This window comes from Polypterus senegalus, chromosome 1, assembly GCF_016835505.1.
Source record: "Polypterus senegalus isolate Bchr_013 chromosome 1, ASM1683550v1, whole genome shotgun sequence".
NCBI classification, from domain to species: domain Eukaryota; kingdom Metazoa; phylum Chordata; class Cladistia; order Polypteriformes; family Polypteridae; genus Polypterus; species Polypterus senegalus.
Window position 1 is genome coordinate 217692072 of NC_053154.1, and position 24189 is coordinate 217716260.

Consider the following 24189-nt stretch of genomic DNA (forward strand, 5'->3'; position numbering starts at 1 on the left):
CCACAATGCAGTGGAAACAAAAGCAGTAAAGCCAGTTTGAGAACAAAATAAAGCTGAACCTGCAATAGTGATTGCAGTTACTGGTCTTCAGACATTGACAAATATAGTGAAAAAACTGTAAAACTGAATCACAATAATATATCCGGTAAATGAGGAGGAGAGAAAGAGAGCAAGCTATCTCTAATCTATCCTTTTAATCCTTATATTATAAGTGTCAACGTAACAATAGGATTCAAGGCAATAACTCCAGGGAAAATTGGAAATTAAGGTCAAAGCTATCTTATCTTAAGAGTACAAAATTACAACAAAAGTTCAGAAGCAATGTCTCCATGACTAAACAGTTAACTTTGTGAGCTGGAATGTTAAAGACCTGGATCACAAATTAAAGAGAAACAGACCTAACAGGTGCAAAATGCTAAAATAGTATTTCTACAAGAGACCTACTTTAAGCAAGGATCAGTTTCGGCTGCACAGAGACTGGACTGGCCAAATATTCCATTCCAACTTTACAATGAAAACTAGAGGTGTGGGAATACTTATACATAGAACAATATCATTGTAGTATCAGATGTAGTATCTGATCCTGAAGGGAGATATGTGATTGTCATGGGTAATTTATTTAACTGTAAAGTGATTTTGATAAATATCTATGCATCCAATGTGGATGATAGGGACTTCATCCAAAATTTATTTGCATCCATACCCAATGTGTACACTCATGAAATTATAATGTCTGGGGACTTTAATTGTGTTTTAAATCCAGATCTAGATAGGTCTCCTGCCACAGGGTCAATGACGTCTAACACTGCAAAGACAATTACACAGTTTGTAACTGATCACAACTTATCAGATCCTTGGAGATTTCTAAACCCAAACTCAAGAGCACATTCCTTCTACTCAGCAGTGCATCATTGCTGCTCAAGAATTGATTATTTCTTTGTAGATAACAACTTCTTGCCTATGATTACACTATTGTTATCTCCGACCATGCCCCTTTGACCATGGAGCTAAAATCATTATGCCCCACATACAAATCTTGCAGCTAGCGTCTTAACCCACTTTTACTAGCAGACGAGAACTGTACAGAATTTATATCCAAGCAAATCGATTTTTTTTAGAGACAAATGCATCATCAGAGGTTTCTGCAGGAATACTCTGGGAAACCCTGAAGGATTTCTTAAGAGGACAGATTAGCTCAAATCTTTCCCACAGAAGTAAATTAGAAATCAAGAAAGTATTAGAGCTAATCAGTGAAATTACCAGAATAGATCAAGAACACGCCAGTAGTCCAAATGAGGAACTTCATAAGAAAAGACAGGCTCTATATTCAGAACTCAACTTCTTGACAACTAATGAAACAGAACAATTCATCAGACAGATCATTTTTAAATCAAGACATCATTACTATGAACATGGAGAAAAAGATAATCATTTCTTGGATCAAAAATCCACGAGCAGGAAGATCGCAGTGCAATCCCAGCAATCACCAATACAGATGGAGACTAACAGAATGTGTGGTGTATCAGTCCAAGGAGGTTAATGACCATAAAAATATGATGCACAGATTTAGAGACTACTATAAGTCCTTATATTCTACTTTGTTTAAAGAAGATAAGGTACAAACTAATGCATTTCTGGATGCATTACAAATACCATAAATAGATACCCTCAGGGCAGAGTAACTGGATAAACCTCTGGCACTATCAGAATTACTAGATGCTATAAACTCACTTCAGATTCCTGGATGGCTACCCTGCCAAATTTAATAAAAAAATTCTCAATTAAGCTAGCTCTCCTTTTATTAGCAACATTTACAGAAGCTAGAAACAATAAAATTCTACCTCAAACTTTTCGCCAAACATTAATTTCCATCTTTCCTAAGCAAAATAAGGACTTATTACAATGTACATCAGACAGACCAATTTCACTTCTGAATAATGATGTTAAGATACTCTCCAAAGTCCCAAAGACCAAACTGGATTAATTAAAGGCAGACACTTAGCTTCAAATTTCTTCGACGCCTGTTTAATGTAATATATTCACCCACATGGTTGAATGGAACTACCTTTTCACTACAATGCCGAAAATTGGGTTGGGCCCAAACATTTGTGCATGGATCACACTACTGTATACCAGTCTAGAGGCTTCAGTTTGCATTAACAACATTAATTCACACTACTTCAAACTAGAATGTGGTACTAGCCAAGGATGCCTCTTGTCACCACTGCTTTTTGCAATCGCCATTGAGCCACTGGCAGTTTACTATTGAAATGCTTATGAGATAAAGAGGATTATCAGAGAAGGAATTGAACAGAAAATTTCTCTATGTGCAGATTATATTGTACTGTATATATCAGATCCAGTTACTGTGCCTGCAGTCCTAACAGCACTAACAGAATTTCAAAGATTTCTGGTCTCAGAATTAATTTGAATGAAGTGTGTTCTCTCCAGTGAATTCTCAAGCACACAATATTAGATTGGACACCTTCCCTTTTATCATCAAATACCCAAGGCAGATGGTGGCATGGCTCTACCTAACTTTCAACTTTATTACTTGGCAATAAAAATACTGGCTATAAAGACCTGAACATTGACATTGACACAAACAGATGAACATACATAGGCTTGGTCCACAATAAAAATAAAATCCTGCAGTACTTATTAAATTCCATGCTTTGTACCCTAATAAGTACAAGTCATCGCCAATATACTAACAACCCAAATGTGCTTCACTCACTCAAAATATGGAACCAATGTAGGAAGTATTTTAAGATAGGGAAGCTTTTATCTGTGGCACCTCAGTACAAGAACCACCTTTTTCCACCCTCTGAAATGTAGTTTTTTTAAAAAAAAATTGTATTGATTTATTAAAATCAAATAACATTCCATACAAATAACTCAAGTTTTACGAAAAAAAAGGTTTGAAACAAATCAACCCCCACCCCTGAGAAAGACATCTAAGCCAGTAGTGTAAAACTTTATACTAGTAAATATAAGTAAATAGATAAATTATTAAATGAATAAAGATAATTGGATTAAGAGAGAGGGAGAGAACCTGCTTCCTCAATTTAAATGCTTATTCTAAAATGTTATTGATTATATCCTGTCAGGTTTTGAAAAAGTTTTGTACAGATCCTTTGAGTGCGAATTCGATTTTTACAGCTTCAAATAGTATACAGTCGACCCTTGATATACGACCGGCCTGACATGCGAACAACCTGGTTTACAACCAAAATTTTTGTTGTGATTTACGACCAACGTCTTGCGTTACGACCTGAATGCGGTCACGTGTATCCGCTTGTGCGATTGTAAACAAACAGCCGAGAGTGTTCGTAAGCGTCAGTCGGAGCCCAGATAGAAGTGTTTGTGGACGTAATTTTGGTCAGTGCAGTGATTTATCTATTGTGGTCCCCTGCCGGGGCTAGAGCCCGGCCGGGACGCCCAGGAGGACCAGAGGAGGGCTTGTGCCTCCTCCAGACCGCGAGAGGGCATCTGTCCTGGTTATGTTGGGGGTCTCGAGTACAGGGCTTGGAAGCCCAGCCCTGTAGGGACCCGTGGCCACCGTCAGGCGGTGCCCAGGTGCCTGAGGAACCCTGGAGCCCAGCACTTCCGCCACACCAGGAAGTGCTGTGGGGAAGAAGACAGGAGACACCCGGATGGCTTCCGGGTGCACAGCCGGCACTTCCGCCACACAGGGGTGTGTCCAAGAGGGAGTGCCAGGAAGCAGCTGGAGCCCATCCGGGTTCCCATATAAGGGGCCGCCTCCCTTCAGTCAATAGTAGATGTCGGGTGGAAGAGGACAGAGCTGGAGAGAGGACGGGAGGCGGTCAAGAGAGAGGCACAGTGACTTGAGAGTGTGGCCTGGACTTTGGGGAATCGGTGCAAGAGGCACTGGGGTTTGTGAGCACGAATTTGTATATATTACTTGTAAATAAACGGTGTGTGGTGGAACTATGTTGTCCGTCTGCCTGTGTCCGGGTCCCAGTTCACACTATATATATATATATATAAATTCACTAAGACCATGGCAAGCAAGACGCATAATTGCTAAGGAAGGAAGAGAAGGTAACCAAGGTAAAGAAAGCGATCACAATCGAAACGAAGAAGGAAATTGTGCGGAAATATGAGAGTGGTGTTCGTGTGACCGATCTCGCTAATATGTACAGCATGTCGAAATCCACCAACTCGACAATTTTACAAAGAAAAGATTTGCATAAGGAGGCTCCTTTTAAACAATAACCACCTTCCGTTTCATTCTCCTCCTCCTCCCTTCATGCAGCTCAAAGATGTCAAATTAAATGGTGAGTACAGTATGAAATTGTTGTTTCTGGTAGGCTAGGCATTTTTATAAGTTTGTGGTTAGTACATTAGAAAAATTACTGGTGTTTTGGTAAATTATGCACATTATACAACCCTTTTTTATTATGAAAAGGTTAAGTAAGTGTTGCAGTGGGAGGTTCGGAACGCATTATGGGTATTTCCATTATTTCTTATGGGAAAAATAGTCTTGACTTACAACCAACTTGAGTTACAGCCAGCCCTCGCAAACGAATTGAGTTTGTAAGTCAAGGGTCCACTGTATAACATAAGTTACCCACTGACTTATAAGAGGAAAGTTATGATTCTTCCAGTTGAGCAAGATAGTGTAAGTCTATATGCCAGCATTTAAGGTGACCAGAATTTTTATGGCCAAAACGGCAGGAACATGGGGGGGGGTTGGGTTTGTGGGCTAAAGAAGCGTAGACTACTCCCCTCGTGTCCCGTGATTGAAGTTCTCCCACCACTACCGATGGAAAACTTTGATCCACACATGCTGCAGATCACAACAGAAACATCCGGGGTCGGACGCAAATACGAAAATTCACGCTGAAGCCCATCATTGAACTGACAATTCCTTTTAGCACTTATGTTAAATCGCAGGGATCACAGCCCCAAAATGCAGAAACAACAGGTGGAAGAAAAGAGCCACCACGCTGCTCTCACATCCAGAAGCAAGCCACGCGTAGACACATCCACAGGCAGAGGCAGAGCACGGCGTGCCTCCCTTAGAATCTATAGATCACTACTAGGGACTTTAAACACTACAGAGTACAAAGCGAAAGCTTATTAAGTGATTTCTCACCAAAGTTGCAGGATGCGGTAAAGAATAACCTCCGTCAAAACACTGCGCACGCGCACCGAGTTAAAATTATTGTGGTGATGAGATACATTCAAAAAAGTGAAAAAGCTGAAATCAGGGATGAAATCTTAAACCAGGAACAAAACGGGGACATGTTTCCGAGTGGGGACAGTTGTCCAAAAAAGGGGACTGTCCCCGGAAAACGGGGACGGATGGTCACCTTACAGTAGTGTAGTAAAGGCAATCACAATTTGTTTGTCCTTCTCCACTTTAAGTCCATCTGGAAGTACACCAAACACACCTGTTAGTGGATTAGGGGGGATTGTGACACCAAGGCTATCTGAAAGGCATTTAAAGATTTTGGTCCAAAATTATGTTAATTTGGTGCAAGCCCAAAACATGTGGCCCAGTGAGGCTGGCACTTGATTGCAACATTCACAGGTTGGATCTTGCCCTGGAAACATTTTGTTTTTTGCATTTGGAATTTGCAGTCGTTGCTTCCTCTTCAGCAGTAGATGCCAGATGTTCAGCTGTTTCAATTTGAGTCTTGAATGTTTGCTTAACGTCTTCCTGCCTCAAAGCTATTATTTACACATAACTCCAGGTCTTTAATACCCTGCAGCAGCTTCTAGTTTGTCTTGAGCATATCATTTATTTCTTTCTTTATATCTTTCTTGAGCTCCTTTATGTCTTGAGCGGTGGCTGTGGCCATTGCACTGATCATTATCTTCAGTTTGGACAGATCATTTTGGTCTTTGTGCTCTGCAATTGAAGTGACAGGTCCTGTTATATCCGATGCTCCCGGCTCGCGAGGAATAGATGAAAATGCGGAAGTTAAGGCCATTTCTAGTTTCAATGAATCTTCTGGAATCAATGAGCTATCGTGACTTGCATCACTTGCATATTCTCTCCCATACTTTCAATCTCAACTGGAGAAGATGCAGCGGCCCGGGGTCCCAGCAGATCTGTGCTTTCACCTGTCTGTTCCAGGTCAGCATCTGTAAGGCCGTACCTTAAGGATGGACTTGGACTTGATGCCTGTCTAGGCTTGAGTGTAGCTTTGGATTACTTTTCTATTTCTTTCTGAGCCCCTTTTTTACCGCTCATGTTTATATATGCTTGCATATAATGTAATAGAACCTTCTCGAGAAAAATTAACACCACTGTTAACGGCGTTCCGCTTCAGACGTCCAACTCCTGTAACACACGAGATCAAATGCAGTTTTTAATGTCTGGAAAACATTCAGGATTAAATCACTTAGAGATCTGTGCATAGACAACGTCTTTGCATCCTATGAACAATTACACTCCAAATTTAACTTTCCAGCAAGATATTTGCTTCACTACCTTCAAATTAGAAACTTTGTTAAACAAAACCTGCCCAATTTTCCTACCTTCCCACCTACCTCTTTTCTGGAAAAAATATTGATCTGTCTTGAGGACTCAGACAGCATCTCTGTAATATATAAAAACATTGTACAGTCCCTCCCTTTCAAAGATCCCAGAGTACAATGGGAAAAAAAATTCTCATTCAACATCTCAGAAAAGGAGTGGAAGGCAGCAATGCACAGAATTCATTTGAGCTCCATATGCGCAAAGCATACAATTATTCAACTTAAAATTATATACACATCTGTTTCATTGTCCAAACATTGTCCAAAATGTTTTCAGTGCAAGATCCAACCTGCGAACACTGCAATTAAGTTCCACCCTCATTGGGCCATATATTTTGGGTGTGCACCAAATTAACATCATTTTGGACCAAAATCTTTAAATGCCTTTCAGACAGCCTTGGTGTCACAATCCCTCCTAATCCATTAACAGCTGTGTTTGGTGCATTTAAATTGAGGAAGCAGATTTTCTTCCCTCTTTTTTATTCTAGTTATTTTTATTCATTTATTAATTTACCTATTTACTTACTTTTATTAGTTTAAAGTTTTACTCTGCTGGCCTAGCTCTCTTTCTCATGGGTGGGGCTTGATTTGCTTCAAACCTAGTTTTGTTAAACTTGACTTGCTTGTATGGAAGGTTATTTGATTTTAATAAAATCAATAAAATGCTACAAAAAAAAGATTTACAAGCATGATAATTACAAACTTTTGTTCTTTTTATGTTTCTCTTCTCATTCTGCTGTAGCTCTTGGTACCTCTTGTATACTGCCAAGCCATTACTCCTGACCACAGGAAAGACAGCAGGGACACTTGGAGACTTGGATTCCAAAGATGAAATAATTCCATCTTCTTCTTAGATTGCAAATCATAAATTAATGTAATATTGTAGAATGCCCATGAGGAGGTGGGCAGTCAGTTAGCCAAGATTCTTCAGGACAGTGGCTGTGTCTAACTTTATCTGTTATAACAAACTGTGGAGCCACTAGAGGTTTTTTTTTTTTATCCAGCAATGCTTTTGATTGAGTTTTTGATTTTATCTTTTCCATTGTCAGCTATCTATATCTTAATTATAAATTAATATTAATGGATTCATAGGGTCACAATTTGTTTATGTTGATAAATTTAAAATTGCTGTGTTCTGCTTTGCATTTAACCCTAATTTGTATTTTATGCATGTACAAAGATGTCATTTTTACTATATCCATAAGTTTAGTACAATGCTTTGAGTTATAACTTTATAAAAAGCGATATACAAAAATACATTGTTTTAAAAGTACTGTACCAAAGGTTTTTCTGGTGATGAATTGTACTTTAGAGTGAATAGGGAACTGGGACTACAAAGGCAATGGCTTTGACAATAGAAGGTAAAATCTCTGAAAACATGTTAAAGTACTCTGGGCATAAGTTTAGTAAACACTACAGATGAACGCGAGTCTTGTCTTGAGCCCAGGGGCAGTAGTTTGTATGAAATGTGTATTTAATGGTTTTAAAGAATATTTGGAATTATTGAGACAGACATAGATAGTATGTACAGAATTACTGTCACTTAATTATATCAGATAATGAGTTCAGTAAACTCCTGCCAATTGAATAACCTAGGTAATGAGTCTCAGACATACCCAATTTACACCTCTTAGGGTTAGCTGTCAAGCCAGCCAGTCTCAAGCTATCAAGGACAGCCTGGAAATGTTCTAAATGCATTTGCCAATCACTGCAGAAAATCACAACATCATCGAGGTATGCCCCGGAATATTCTGAATGAAGACACAAGATCTGATCCATCATATGCTGGAAAGTTAGAGGTGCGCCATGAAGACCAAACAGGAGTGTAGTAAATTCATAAAGTCCGTCACGAGTTGCAAGTGCTGTTTTCTCACAACTGCCAGCCTTAAGAGGCACTTGCCAGTAACCTTTCATGAGATCCAGCGTGGAGGTATAGGTCACCTGACCCAGTTTTTCCAACAGCTTGTCAACATGGGACATTGGATAAGCTTTAAATTTAGAGACCTTATTCAAGCGCCTGAAATTGATACAGAAGCGAACCGAACCATCTTGTTTTGGGACTAATACAAGCGGACTGGACCAGTGACTTTTACTTTCACGAATTACCCCTAATGCCAGCATCTGTCTGACTTCCTCGCGCACAATATTTCGTCGCGCTTCTGGCATCCAAAACGGGCGCATCTGCACCCGAACACCGGGTTCAGTAGTAATTGTATGTTTGCAAGGTTTGTCACACCCGGTAGGGCAGAAAAAACATCAGTGTTCCATTCAAAGATAACAACTCTGTCTTTTGCGTGTCAGTCAAATCATCACCAATGGGAACATCGGTCTGAGAAACTGCAGCCAAGGAAACGTAAACCCCCTGTGGGTCATGCCACTCCTTCAAGAAATTACCATGTAAAATCAGGTATGGTTTTTGCCAGCCCAGTATTCTAACCTTGTAATTCACGAGCCCCATGCGCTCCTCAATAATGACAGGGCCCTGCCATTTTACTAGGAATTTGTGTGGGTCAGATGGAATCAGAACCAAAACAACATCACCAGGTTTGAATTCACAGAGCTTACAGCGCTTATCGTATAAACATTTCTGGGATTCCTGCTCACGTCGCTGATACTCCACAGCGATAGAAGAAAGTTTAGAAATCCTATGTTGCAACGAAATGACTGGATCTACAAAGCTTGGCCTGTGAGCTTTTGTCCCGATTCCTGTCCATCCCTCAGGTACAACATCCAAGATGCCTCGCAGGCAAGGACTCAAGTCAGTGGACGCCTGTAGTGATTCCTCCCACCGCAAACATAATAAAAGGCAGGACAGAGTCCCAAGATGTTGGGTCATCATGAGCAACTTGCCTCATCATCTGTTTTATAGTCTTGTTAAATTGTTCAGTCAAACAATTCGAGATGTAAAAAGTGTGGCCTGATCAGTTAAAATTTCTGTAAGGATGCCAAAATGAGTAAAAATCTTGCACAGAGCTTTCGCTACAGTGGAAGGATTGGCTTTTTTCAAAGCAGCCACTTCCGGATATCGCATTGCATAGTCAACCAACACAAGAATATATTGATACCCATTTTTACTCTTAGGAAGAGGGTCTACAATATCTAATCCCACCCATTAAAGAGGACTTCCAAAATAGGCAATCAGGACATAAAGTACAGTATCGTTCAACATCTATTCCCATATTCAACCAATAAAATAGTTTAGATAAATAATCTCTAGTCTAGTCTCTAGGTGCCCACCCAAGATGTGAGAATTGGGCTAACTGCAAAAGAATGTCCCTATGTACTTCAGGTACAACTAATTGTTCAATAAATTCCCCCACTAAATGATCTATCACTCTAAAAAGGCAGCCATCTTTCTCAAGAAAGTGCAGGGTTTTTAAACCCCAAGAGGTACGCTCTTGGTAATAAAAGTCACTAGCGGAGCAAGCCTGTTTAAAAGCATATTCTAACGAGCTATCTGCATGCTGCAAGTGCACAAAGTCCGTCTGGTCAGTAGTGCACTTGTATTTGCAAGTTGGGAAGTTGTAAATGGGCTAGTCAGCCGCTCTAGGAAATTGGAGGAGTCATTCCCGGTCGCACTGGAGAGATCGGGTCCAATCGAGGCTCGAGGCCTTCTCCAATGGCCACCAGTTCTTCCTCTTTTCTCCTCTCGTTTAGCTTGACAGGGAGCTCTAGCGCTGGTGCCCCAAACTTGGCTAAGAGCCTAGAGAATAGGGAGTTCCTCCTGCCGATCAGCAAGGGCCATGGGCAGGAATCCGAAATGGTAGTCCAAACTTTGAAGTTCCAACCCTTATATTTTAAAAGAAGTAGCACAGTCTCATAGTCCTTAACATCTCCATGTACACAGCCTCAATGCCACAAAGGGACTTACTGCTGAGGCAGTCAGGTCTGACAACACAAAGGTCACTAACCGAGTCCAACAAAGCAGGGATCTCATGGCCCGCTAACATAACAGAGATCATTAACCGGTCCTTTTTCAGTGAAGTAGAAGGAACATGGGAGCAACACACCTCGGCTTATTTACTGATTTTTCAAATGTTCATATTTTTCCCTGTGCTTAAAACTCATTAAAAAAAAGTGTTGACAGCAATCGGTTTGTAAGGCTATGTGTGAACACCTGCAAGGTTAGTTTTCTTGGTTGTTTATGGTTAGTTTTTGTATAAATTACAGATTTTTCAAATGTTCATTTTTTTCCCTGCGCTTAAAACTCATGAAAAAAAGTGTTTACAGTGAGTGCTTCGTAAGGCTATAGCGTGAACTGTTGCAATGTTAGTTTTCTCTGTTCAAGGTTTTCTCAGTGTTATTCAATGTTTTTACATTTAGTTTACTATTACACTGTACATTCTATGATATAATTAACTATTTTTGTGCTTATAAATCTTTGAAAAATATATATTTACATACAGTTTGTATGGTCCAAAATGGATTAATTGTATTTACATACAATCCAATGGGGGAAATTACTTTGAGGTTCCACTGTACTTTGTTTTTCAAATGACTGTGACAGCTTTTTAAATAAAATAGATACATTTTTAAACAAAAAGGGGTATATCAGTATACAGAAGAACACTGAAAACAAGAAACCATCCACTGATCCCTGTCTATCATCATCTGGGGGGGGTGGCTCCTGCACTTGCCAACTGTGCTACCAGACAAAAGCTCTACCTTCCCTCTCCTCATAACTTTAGGAGTCAGAAACAACCTTCCATTTGCTCCAGGGATACCAGAGAATATCTGCCCTAGTGACTCTTGTCTTTTTATTCCGTCTTCTCATATCCTTTCTCTTTCTATCCATCTTTCTCCCTTTCCCAGAGACTCTTGAGAGATTTTTCTGTACACTTCTCTGGCTCATTCTTGACAAATGGGCACTCGTGCACCTGTATATGTAAGTAACCCTTCCTTCCTAATCCTATATTTATTTAATTAATAAACCTGGTCTAATCTAGATTGCAAGACTCTCAGCTTCACCCAGTAGTAAAGACAACATGGTTACTGGATTAGCTGGTTGAATTGAACTGCATTAATTGTCACATACAAAACCACACCAGTGAATGGTCAGTGTACCTCAAAGCATATTTCTGTAATGTGGTATAGAATATATTGTAATGTCCCTTTCCAGACACAAAAATAGCCCACACAGACAAGTGGTGGTAATCGTCCAAAAAAAAAAAAAGGTTTTATTTCTCTTCCACCTTAACTGGACAAATGCAAATGTAAGCAGGAAAAAAACAGGCCTAAAACAACCCTTGAGGCAAAAACACACTCTCTAACAACTTTATATAAAAAAAGAACTTCCTTACAATATCCCATATCCCCAGCAACCCAGAAGCTGCTTTACTTAAGAATGGCAGATGTGTCTCCTTTGCACTCCCCACTCCACAGCACTACGAGCAGCCCCATTTTTTTATGGCTTTTTAGGACACACTACCTCAGTGACAATTTCTTTCCCAGACTGTTACAATATATAAAAAGGGGTAAACATTAGAGATCAAGTACAGTAAATGTTAATTAATTAAAATACTTAATTTATTCTTAATCTGCATAACGTCTTTGATGTAGCATCTGACTATTAAATGTTGAGTAGATATGAAATCATATTTAATACCCAAAACTACTACCAATATGTTAGTGTTCTAATGCCAACACTATTTGGCAGAAACAATTTCTCTCTGTGAACTCATAAGCCCCTTTTATGTAAAGCAAAACACAGGATGAATACAGCTTTCCCATGTAATATGACAAAAATGAAAAAGCAGCCAGTAAGCCACTCAAGAGCTAGTCTGCTGCTGCATACAGACATCTGATGGGCCAAAAAATCTGAACATTTGGCACTCAGAAAAATGGATGACCTATTGTAGCTGTGTTTTCCCAAAATTACCAAAGTTCAGCAGCTCTAGCATACAAAATGGGATTCAGCAAAAGCCTTACGTGTCAAAATGATTCCACAGACAAAATATCATATTATTATTAGTTTAAATTCAAAGTAAAACAGTTCACACAAAAAAGAAAAAAAGAAAATAGCAAAAATTTAAATAGTTCTTATTTAAGAGAAGTTCTGTTCAAAGCTTATAAATTCTGTTACATTTCTAATCGTTACAAATCACTTCTAAATGTTTCTGTACAATTACAAGCACAAGCAATTAAAAGCACTTTGAGCTACTGTTTGTATGAAAATGTGCTATATAAATAAATGTTGTTGTTACAATTTAAGAACGTTCAGAAAACTGTACACCTATCCCATTTCTATGACGAAAATGGGTCTTTTAAGTCCCTGTATACTGGGACCTATTCTAAACAACAACTGACTCAATTAACACACTGTATCTTTGTTATAGCAAGAAAGTTCTATATCAACTTACAGGGGGTAAAAGGCTATACCATTTTATATGGCAATGACTAAGCAAACACTAATATGAATTTAACTTAACTTAAAGCATTTATTTATAAGATTGGCTCTTACACCTATCTAGGAGAGACTTTACAAGACAAACAGCTGATCAAAACCAAAACTCAAAAATAAAAACACAACTGAAGGGAGCAAGCAATTGGTGAATTGTTTTAACTTTTCATCTATAAGGAAAAGGACAAAAGTATTTACATCCTCACAAAAAAATAAGAGAATTACCTTTAGAAATATACAAATATTACATTGCAAAAAGTTCAAAAGCTTTTGTAACATAGCATTTATAAAATCATTCATGACGAATCATGACAGTTGAAACCTGCAACACATACTGATGATGCTGATATGTGATGTACAAATTCCAAAACTCCTAACATTAACATTTTTTGGAAATGCCAGGTACAACTTGTTTCATGACATACCATATTTTGTTTGGAGTTTGGATGTATGTTTGTGGGACACATGTGTAATTGACCAGCATGCCAGGTGTTGATTGGGTAAGCTGTCAGAGCCCAAAGGTTTTTGTGAGAAAATGCGAGGACAAAGTTCAACACAGAATTCTACTTTTTAATTGTTTGGCTAACTAATGCTAATTCTTTTGACAGGGTTTTATTCAATTAGGGATACTGAATTTGATAATTGTCCCTATATTTATACCAGAAACAATTCTGACATCAGTGACCTCAGCAATCGCAATGATGTGTTAATGACCCAAAAAAAGCAGCATCCAAAATGGCACGGCAGTAAAATAATTTTAAGACAAAGAATATTTTAAACAAATCTAAAACATTACAAAATCATTATAAAAAATAAGAACACAATTGTAATCTACAAGTTAAAAAAACAGTGGGAAGTGGAAAAATCATAAAAAACAAATCTATATTCACAAAAAACACCGAATTACAACAGGCGTTAAGTGCAGTTTTTCTAGAAATGAAGAGAGGCATTTCTACAAGATCCTGCTTTGAAGATGTGTTTGTTTTCAACATAAATATATAAAATCTGATTTGTTTTGTTTTATGCTTAGGGTTAGGGACCTGGGACTTTGAACTGAGCCAGAGTACTGGGAAAAAATTTACCGCAGAGACTTCAATGTTTGTCTCGTTTTTCACCTCCAAAGTTGTCTGCATTACTCTGTTTCATATCAGTTCACTCAACATGAGGTTGTCCATGTGTAGATAAGTGGGGTTTTTCCAGTTCTTTCAAGCCAACCATCCTACAGTATGCAGAGCAGTGTGAATGTGTGTTTTATTCAGTATAGCTGTTTTTTTTTTCTGTCCTGCTCCTCAGGTCCTAGTGCTGTTTAGTATAAAGCACCACATGTTTAATTTGCTGTTTAACCTTCGGCAAGACAGTGTTTTTGTTTAGTCTGTATAGCTGCCATTACCCACATAAGCTTTGACTACCTTATTTATGTCATTTGTAAAGTTGGTCAACAGAAAAAAGACTGCACTGGCCCCATTTTCTTGTTTGACCAACTATCTCATTACAAAACTAGATGTCAGCTTTCTTATTCTTTTCTTGTCTTAGTCATATCCAGCTACCCAATTCACTAAAAATTATTATTTGAATTATTTCTTGACTATGTAGCTGGCTGACCCATTATCTTAGAGGAATACTTTTTTTGCCTTTTGTCTTATGACTTTAAAACTAGTGGTTGCATGGCCTGTGTCCCTCAAATCTAATGTCATCCTTGCTTTTGTATGCCTGTTAACAGATTTATTGCCATAATCATAAAGGAGACAAGGTAAGATAAGTTTTGTTTTCTTGAGATTCAAACTTTTATCCCTAATGCAAAATCAAATAAAACAGGAAGATTTTATACTAACTGCGGTGGGCTGGTGCCCTGCCCGGGATTTGTTTCCTGCCTTGCGTCCTGTGTTGGCTGGGATTGGCTCCAGCAGACCCCCGTGACCCTGTGTTAGGATATAGCGGGTTGGAGAATGACTAACTGACTTTATACTAAATGTCCCTGAACATTTAATTAAGCCTATAGCATATAGCTGCTTTTAGTCTATATTTATAACTTTTTAAAAATATAACAATTTCAATAAAAAGTAATCACATTTATCCACATGTAAAGGCTTTTTGAAATAATATTTTTCATACCCAGCTCAAGTCATTCTTTAAACCTAGTAGAAGCTGTAATACATGCATATCCAACTTTTTTGTCAACAGAAAATAAATGTTTTCCCCATTACACTGACTTTAGCTGATAACAAGGACTATCTCACCTCTGACTGATTATGTTGATACAACCTATTGACTTTGAGATGAATTAGCCATTTTTTCCATTTTCATACTAAAGTTGAGAGAAATCTCACTATTAATGCCTTCAATTTAAACAGTGAATTATTTGATGGCCTTTAGATAAAATGACATACCCTCTTATATCATTCCTTACTGACAGTCATATCTGTCACAAGTTACAAGGATTGATATTCTAGATATTTTTACCAATGCCATTGCAAAGCCTGGATATCGTTTATTTTCTGGTGAAGTTCCTATACCGATTTTTTCAGTTAGCATGTTACAATTAATCCTCAAAAAAACTTAAAATGATTTCCAAAAAAGAGAAAAATCAAACGTCTACACTCAAGGTTGTTCCTTTTGAAATCAATGTTTATTTTATTTAGCATTCTTCATAACTGAAACAATCAGAAAGCACTTTAGTAAGCAAGGAGCAGAGCAGTACATGATTATCAATAAATCCATTTTTATTTTGTATAATATCTTTTATTAAAAAAGTAAAACTGGCTTGCAGAGCAATTAGCAAGAATACATTACAAGATGAAGTTAACTAAACACATATACAGTACATGTAGTCCTAGTAGATATAGATTGTACAAGAAAATTGCAGCAATGCATTTATCTGGACAGAGTAAGGGCAAATGGTTAAAATTTTGTCAAACAGGGGACTGCATTTACATAATTGAATATGCTGGAAAGGTTCCATCTCACTGCAAATTTGAATTCTGATTATCTGATCAAGGAACACAAAGAAGAGTGGGCATAATAGTGAATGATATGAATGCCTGCCTCTTCTGCCTGATTTTGCTGGAAGAAAACTGTACATTTTACCTATAAATATCTCACTCAAATAAAAATGAAGTAGCTAGGTTTGGAATATAATAAAGAAATGTTGAAATTTTATACATAAAAAGTTATAATTTTTAAAACAGTTCAGTTCCTTTATATAGTAGATTGACAAGGACATTGTATAAACAGTTTAAAGCTATAAACATCATTTTAGAGCTTATACAAAGACAATGCTATTTTAATGAGTCTAAATAATTAATAACTATCAAAAGGCACAGGACACAATGCCTATACAGTGTGCTTCAAAACTATAAATATTATTTAAATGTAACATAACTACATGGCACTACCCATGTAGTCATGACTACTATTGAAAGGCAGTGCTGCAAAACAGACATAAATAACATTCTCAAACCCACTTAATCTAAATCAAGGTGGGCAAGGGGCTGTCTATGCCAGCAGTACTAGCTGTAAGGCTGCAAACTTAGAGAGGATGCCAGTCAAAGTTTCACAGCCATGTACAAGCCAATTTGTAACTAACCTAACCAGAAAAGCCTGAGTACCTGGAAGAAACGCATTTAGGCTTGGGAGGATTATGCAAACACCACAAGGACAACCAACAAGTATATAATATGAATTCTGAATGCTGGATCTGTGATCCAAAAGCACTACCCAGCTAAACATTGCAAATTATATTCAAATTCTGTGCAGCTTAATAGACCAGCTTGGTGTGATATGGTTGATGCAGAACAGGATATTATACTTATTCTAGAGACCAGTTACCCTGTACAAATACAAAGAGGCTTTATTTTAAAACAAAAAAATATCTTTCCCTCCAAAATAAAACATCACCAAGAAACTGAGCAATACTGTACATACATTTATGTAATGCTTGAGTAGCTTAATAGTAATGCATTGTGCACCGAGACTAATGACATCATCATCCCAGGAATATCAAGAGTGTTAAAACACAAACTGAAAGAAGAACAGAAACAGAAGCAAAGACAAAAAGACAGTAAAGATAGGGTGAAATGTTGGGATGAGAATCAGTGTTTCCAGATCATTCCCATAGTCCTCTAAAGAAGATAAAAACAGCTGCCTCAAGTGGATGTGGCATATTACAAGTAAGTTTAGAAGTAATTACAAGATTAGTCTAACAGACTGATGTCACCACAGGTGTAGTACAGATCCGGCATTTGTTGCTGCTGGTGCAGCTGCAGCTATGTCCTCAAACAGAACTTTTGTACTTATTTTTATTACTTATTTGATTGTGTTCGGATTCAGCTGGTTGGAAAATGGATGGATGTGTGGATATTTAATGATCCTATAAATCTATTTTAACGTCTTTGTAGCACCCTTTTCTGATTTTTTTTTTTTTTTTATGGTCCACCACAATGTTGTATGCTGGTTTTAAATTTGTTACTGTTATGTGAAAAAGGTAAAATACCTGTTACATGTAGCAGTGAGTATATGACTTTTAAAACATTTCTGCTTTATATACATTAATATATATACAAGTTTGTATGTGAATAACAGAATAGCTGGTACTTAATGTTTACAACCAATTTCTTTAATCCCCCTTTGAATTTCAAACAGCACAGCAACACAGGGTGGTGGGATCCCCAGTGGAGTTTTGGGAGCCCAGTGAAAGGCCCGATAACATCTATGCAGCACTTCCAAACTACTGCATGGGAGGAGGATTGAGCAGCACGATTCAAAATTGCTGTGCAATGCTGCTTTGAGGGAACATAGGCCCTGATATTCTGCTGGCACCAGTTTATTATCAACCATTGTCACTGCCAGACCTACATGCATTACTCACTTAGCTTGTTCTTTGTGTACAGTAACCAATCCATCCATTATCCAACCCGCTATATCCTAACTACAGGGTCACAGGGTTCTGCTGGAGAAAACCCAGCCAACACAGGGTGCAAGGCAGGAAACAAAACCTGGGTAGGGCGACAGCCCACCACAGGTGTACAGTAACCTTTTAAGCAAAACACATCATCATAGGTGGAGACTGAAAGCCTCCCGTTGTTTGTTTTTTTTCCAGGTATACATGTAGTCTGCTAATGCACAAAATTATTAAAAACATTGAAAGAAATTAACTTTGGGCTATGTGTATAAGAGAAATATGATCCATAAATACATTTTGTGTTAAGATTTGTGTACCTTTTGTGAAAGTGTTTATTTGATATTTGGACTTCAGTCTTGACACATTATACATTTCATGTCAAAATTTTGTCATTAGTACTATAACATGAAAAAGTTTCTGTTTTAGCTATGTGTTCAACATTACTTGCCTCACATTTCCTGTCATCCTACATAGATCGTTGTAGACACAGAACACACATGAAATGTATGTATTCCAAATAACAATATATTATTTACCTTATACAACTCCAGGTACCTATCACCCAGATAAAAAAAAAAACTTGAGCTGGAAGAGCTTTTTGCCCGAGGTGACTGCAGTGGTGGAGGGATGGGACAGCAGTCTGTTTGCAAAGCTAAAAAACGCTACTTGGAGAGGTGCGAAGGAATTTAAGGTGGCCCAGGATTACGAGTTTTTTCGTAGGCTTCAAGGATTTTAGTGTTAAGATTCTCCCAGTACATGTTACTTGCCCTTAACCTGACCATATAGGTATTGTGGGTAACACAACCTTTTGGATTATGCAATGGGATTTTGCAATCAGGCCTCTGCAAAAGTATTGTTTTAGTTTGCTTATGTTTTTGGTTTTTGTCAGTCAGGAAGAATAAAAACTCCACTGTACAATATGGTCATCATTTGACCAACAAACCCCACAGAAAACAGCCAATTTCCTACAGCTGTATTGTTTGGTTTTGTTATGGTGGCAATTGGCATCTGCTGCCTCTATGTCTAAACAGCTTCTGCTTATTTTTCAATGCAAGTTAAACAGGGTATCCTAAATGGATCTCCAACTCTTTAACATCTCTCTGAACCTTCCATTTTCCAACTTCCTTATATTTGTTTTAATATCATCCTGATTATGCCTTTGCATATGCTTATTGGATTAAAACAATTATATTTTTTATTACTGTACCTGCCACAGTGATTGTTAGTGTATGTCCACCATTTTTCAAATTCTTTATTTTGCATGTGTTGTTAAATTTGAACTGTTCTACAGCACCTCTTGCAAAATTATAGAATAAATGAAAAACTTAATATAGGGTCAGCTGCTATGGCAAGTTTTCAATATTGTAATTTCCATATAGGCTGATTTTATCTGAGGGACTCATCCCTATATGTAAGCAGGGAACATCACTGCAGCAGGTGGAAGAAAAGGCTAAATCCACATCTACCACAGCAGCGTAAATGTCAGTTCACAATTTGTTACCACCTTCTTGAGAGATTGCATTATTTTAAGAGAGGTGATTGTCAATTTATGAAAGCCTGAATGATTAAAATCCACATTACCTAGAGTATGAATGCAGCTTAATTTAGTGCCAACTCTAAACCCAAATGCTTCTATTCTGGACTGTTTTAAAGCACATTTGACCAGGTTTTCATAATACTTTCTGAAGATTTACGAATGTAATTTATTTCCATTCATGTTTGTTGTAAATGTTATCCTGAATTCTAATTTAAAAATAAATCTTAGTAAACAGGGAACTTAGAGAGAAAGGTTGTTAAAATGAATGTAATTCTAGGAGCAAAAAAAATATTTCTTCGGTTCTTATAGTCAGTATTTTTGATATGTTTATTAGGTCTACATTCTTTTTTTTATAGTCATGTGGGTACACTGTAGTGGAGGTATAGTGCCATAGTGTACTATTGAACATAATAATCTCATATGCACTAGAGTCATGCCATTGCACTGAGAACCAAATTTTCTTTAATTAGTATTTAATTAGGATTGCTTTTCTTTTGTCTTTGGAGTTTTATGGTGTTATACTGTTTCAGGATATATTTAATGAAAATGAACTAAGACTTTCCAAGTCCTGAATTCTGCCTTCAGTGTTTCTACCTTTTTTTCTCCTTTTATCTGCAGTTAAGGTCAGCCCTTAATCCTAGATACCACATCACTCATCACTCCTTCAAAAATGTACCTATTTTCTAACCTCAAATTCAAGAATAGTAACTTACTTTATATGACTCATATCCACAATTATGCCCAGATTAGAGGTGGTGTGGGGTTTGTATTATGATCGTAACTGAGAGAATACTAGTGAAAAAAAATGCTAACATTTACACTGGCTGTTACAGATTCAAATCAAATGTATGTTTTTATTATATAATAGTAATAAAAATGGCTCATGGACCTGGGGATTGAACCGGTGACCTCTTGATTATGAGTCAGGAACTTTTATACACTGTATCACCCAAGCAGTCATCTCATTGAGTTACCGTATGACAACTTCTTTTTCTTCGATTATATACTTGAATAAAAGCACACTTGTTTTGTTATACTTGTACCTTTTGTGAATGTGTTAATTTGATATTTGGACTTCAGTCTTCACACATTATACACTTCATGTCTACATTTTGTCAATTATTACTAAAACCTGAAAAATATTTCTGTTTTAGTGATGTGTTTACATAGATCATTGTAGACACAGAACACACATGAAATGTATGTATTCCAAATGACGAAATATTATTTACCCTCTACAACTCCAGGCACTTCACTCCAAGATAAACACTGAGCACTGAGAACCTTCTTTGCTAATTGAGCTGCAGCAGTGGGCGGGGGGATGGGATAGCTGACTGCTTGTTTCTTGTGTTGATCAACACATTTACAACACAAAAGACATTGATGGAGAGGTGTGAAAGGATTTAAGGTGGGACAGCTACGAGTTTTTTCGTAGGCTTTGGTAATTCTAGTGTTAAGGGCCGTGTTTTTCACTTCAGTCAAAATTTTGTAGGATGTGCACATTCCTAAAGCAAGTTACCTGGAAGTGTGCACATTGGCATAAATATGAGTTTCACATTCACAAGATATCTGATTGGATACATCTTGTCTGTTTTGAATATAAATGCATTCAGATTCACAATCTCTGAGCTGATCCGCAAACAGAATGACTTGTGATTTCTGCGCTGTATCATAACGAAGTGTTCTTTAAAACATTTTAAACAAAAATTGATGTTCACATACAGATTAAACCTAATGGATTAAGCTAATTTACATGCCAGTGCTAAATAGAATGGCAACAGGGAGAGCAAATAAGACCAAGTTCATGTAACTGCAGATCATAGACCCTACAGTACATCATCTCTTCCTGTTTCACCCACTAACTATCAACATGCAGCTACATCCGTTGTAAGATGCCATCAAATCTAAGGTGCATCCTGATGTCTGAAACTTTACATAGTGAAAGGTGTATGGTTGTACAAAGTGGTGGATAATAAGTGCACACGAAGAAGTGGAGTCCATTTATTTTCTTCAGGTAGGTTGCAATGTGGTATGAAGCAAGCATTACATCTTAGGGGCCTACAATAACATGTTGTGCACATGTGCAGAATACAAAGTATAAAGGTGCAATGAATTCTAAGATAAACCAATGCAATAAGTGGGAAATTGGCATTGATCTGTTGATGCTCATTCTACATTGACTTGCAATAGATGACTTGTAAATAACTGATGTATACACTTATGTGTAACTATAGACCTAATGGCTAAAATTCAGAAAATGCAGTATCAGTGAGTTCTTAAGTCAAGTTTTGCTAGATGGATTCTTTTATAATACCCATGTTACAATATAGCTGCAGGGTTTGAATAGTATAGCCACAAACTTTAAGTTGACATTTCATTGATATTAGGCTTCCATAATATATAAGACAGCAGTGTCCATGGACACATCATTTTGCTGAGCAGCATTCTTTTAATAACACTAACATGCACAACATTAGTAGTAAATTAGAATGATATAACTCAAAAGTTCTGATATAATAAATGTAGAAAAGTTGTGGAACAATATAAAAAAGTTGTAATGAGAGACAGGTAAGTTATATTTGTAGTGCATGGCACATACTGAAAAAAAAAAAAGTAATTTGATCCTTTATGCTCTGTTACCAAAAGTGAGCGTTGCACTGCATTCTTTAAAATACAGTAATACGAATATTGTAAGTATTTTCCTAACATTTTAGATCACATAAATTGTAGCTTTTAACCAAGAGTTTCTGGTTATGAAGACCTAGATATTTAGACAACTACCTTCATGTATATCTCCTACAGGTGTATTTCATTAATTTAAAATTCATCATATAATATCACTATAAATGTTATTAGAATGGAATTTCGAAAGAACACCTTGCAGAAAAACAATCACAGATTCAGTCAAAGTACAATACAGATGACAAATTGTTTGTAAAAACAGCCAGGAGAAGAGAAAAATTCGAACATAGAAAAATATTAATAGTACAAAGTACATTAATGTGTTTAAATCTGGATTAGCCAGTCTTGTTCCTTGAGAGTCTGTTCAGGAAGCACTGTATATTGGTTAGTCACTCATTTCAAAACACTTTAAATAAAAAAATGAATTTAATGTAAAATTAATTTACTGAACGAATAAAGTGCCCTCCAAAAAGATGGTGAAAGGAGCCAAAGTTAACATCTTTACCAGTAAACCCATAACATATTTTATGTATACAGATGAACTAACGTGCACATGCTGTTTGAGGTAAGATATAATTTACTTTCTTTTCTTTATATAAGGAACAGCTTGTCGAATAATATTTCATTTAATTATATATTTGTTTATTCTATACTCAAGTAGTGTTGCCTTTTATGATAACTGTCCATATTTCTTGTAATAAAGGTAAAAGAGTACATTGTTTCAAAGCATGCCTGCTGCATTCTAGGGCAAAATTAACTTTAATAGCTGTGCTCTGTGCCATACTTTCAGAAGGTATAAACACTCCTCACAGCTAGCATTAGTAGCCTGATTAGTGTTGCATTGTTACTTTTGGACTTTCATGTGTCACTGTTGTTGCCATTGCTAGAATACTAAGCAAAGCATTTATCTGCTGCATTTACAATTGAATCTTAAGAATTTTCCTCCATTGAATAGGAGACCCTACTGTGATGTAGTGTTTTCTAATTTATCTGCTTTATTAGAATTGATTGGTTTGCTGGAGTTATCTTTGGTAGTTTCTTTTTTTCACTGTGTTTTCCCAGACTACAGCATGAAATGCTTTGTATAATTTAAATTGGAGTGTTACCTATTGATCTCATCAACTCAAAAAAATAAAGCACCAAAACTTCAAAATGGTAAAAATGAAACCTTATTTATTAAAATCTACAAAATACAGATAAGTAAAGAGAAAGTACATGGTAGCAAAAGAGAACAACAGCCCAACCAAGCTTAAAGTCATAGATGGCTGTTAATTTTCAACAAGTGGAGTGTTTCCCACCTTGCAGTATTTTTTATTTTTTTTTAAAGAAGAAAACTTCTTATGTCTTATACATCCCATTCACTCTCCACTTTACTCATTGTCTTTTCGATGATTTCCTACATTTTGCTTTTGGACCCTATATGGTACTTTTCATACCTATACTGTACAGATGCATTAAGTGTGAAAGGACAGAGTTAATTTTATTTAACTATACACTGTGTTCAAGTAGTCCTATGCTAATACGAAATATTTTCATTTAAAGGAAACAAAGTGCTGCGGTGGGTTGGCACCCTGCCCAGGATTGGTCCCTGCCTTGTGCCCTGTGTTGGCTGGGATTGGCTCCAGCAGACCCCCGTAACCCTGTATTCGGATTCAGCGGGTTAGAAAATGGATGGATGGATGGATGGAAACAAAGTGGAAAAGTAAAGCTGCAACAACTTATCAAATATAGCATTCCTGTTTGTGAGCTATGATTGTACATTTACACTGATCAGTAAATGGCTGTCAGCATGGCTTTACTTTCAGTTTGCATTTGTTTATACTTCTGGGTCAAGAACTGAAAACATCTTAGTTGGACCTTGAGACTATTACAACCCTCAGCTTTGACCTCCCATTAAAGGATTGGGGGTTTATGGCAGTATATGAACTGCCTACCCTCTTGAACAGGTCATGTGCTACCATCCTCAGATCTTAAGGAGTTTTACTAGTATCTATCAGTGCTCCAAATGTCTCCTTGTCTCTTTCTCTTTCTCTGTTGGAGTGTGAAGCATTTACATATACTACACTGGCTTCCTTCCTTTTCTTTTGGGTAAATCCTGTGGATTTCATTATGTTACGTTTACATTTACACAATTAACTGACACCTTTTTCCAAAAATGAC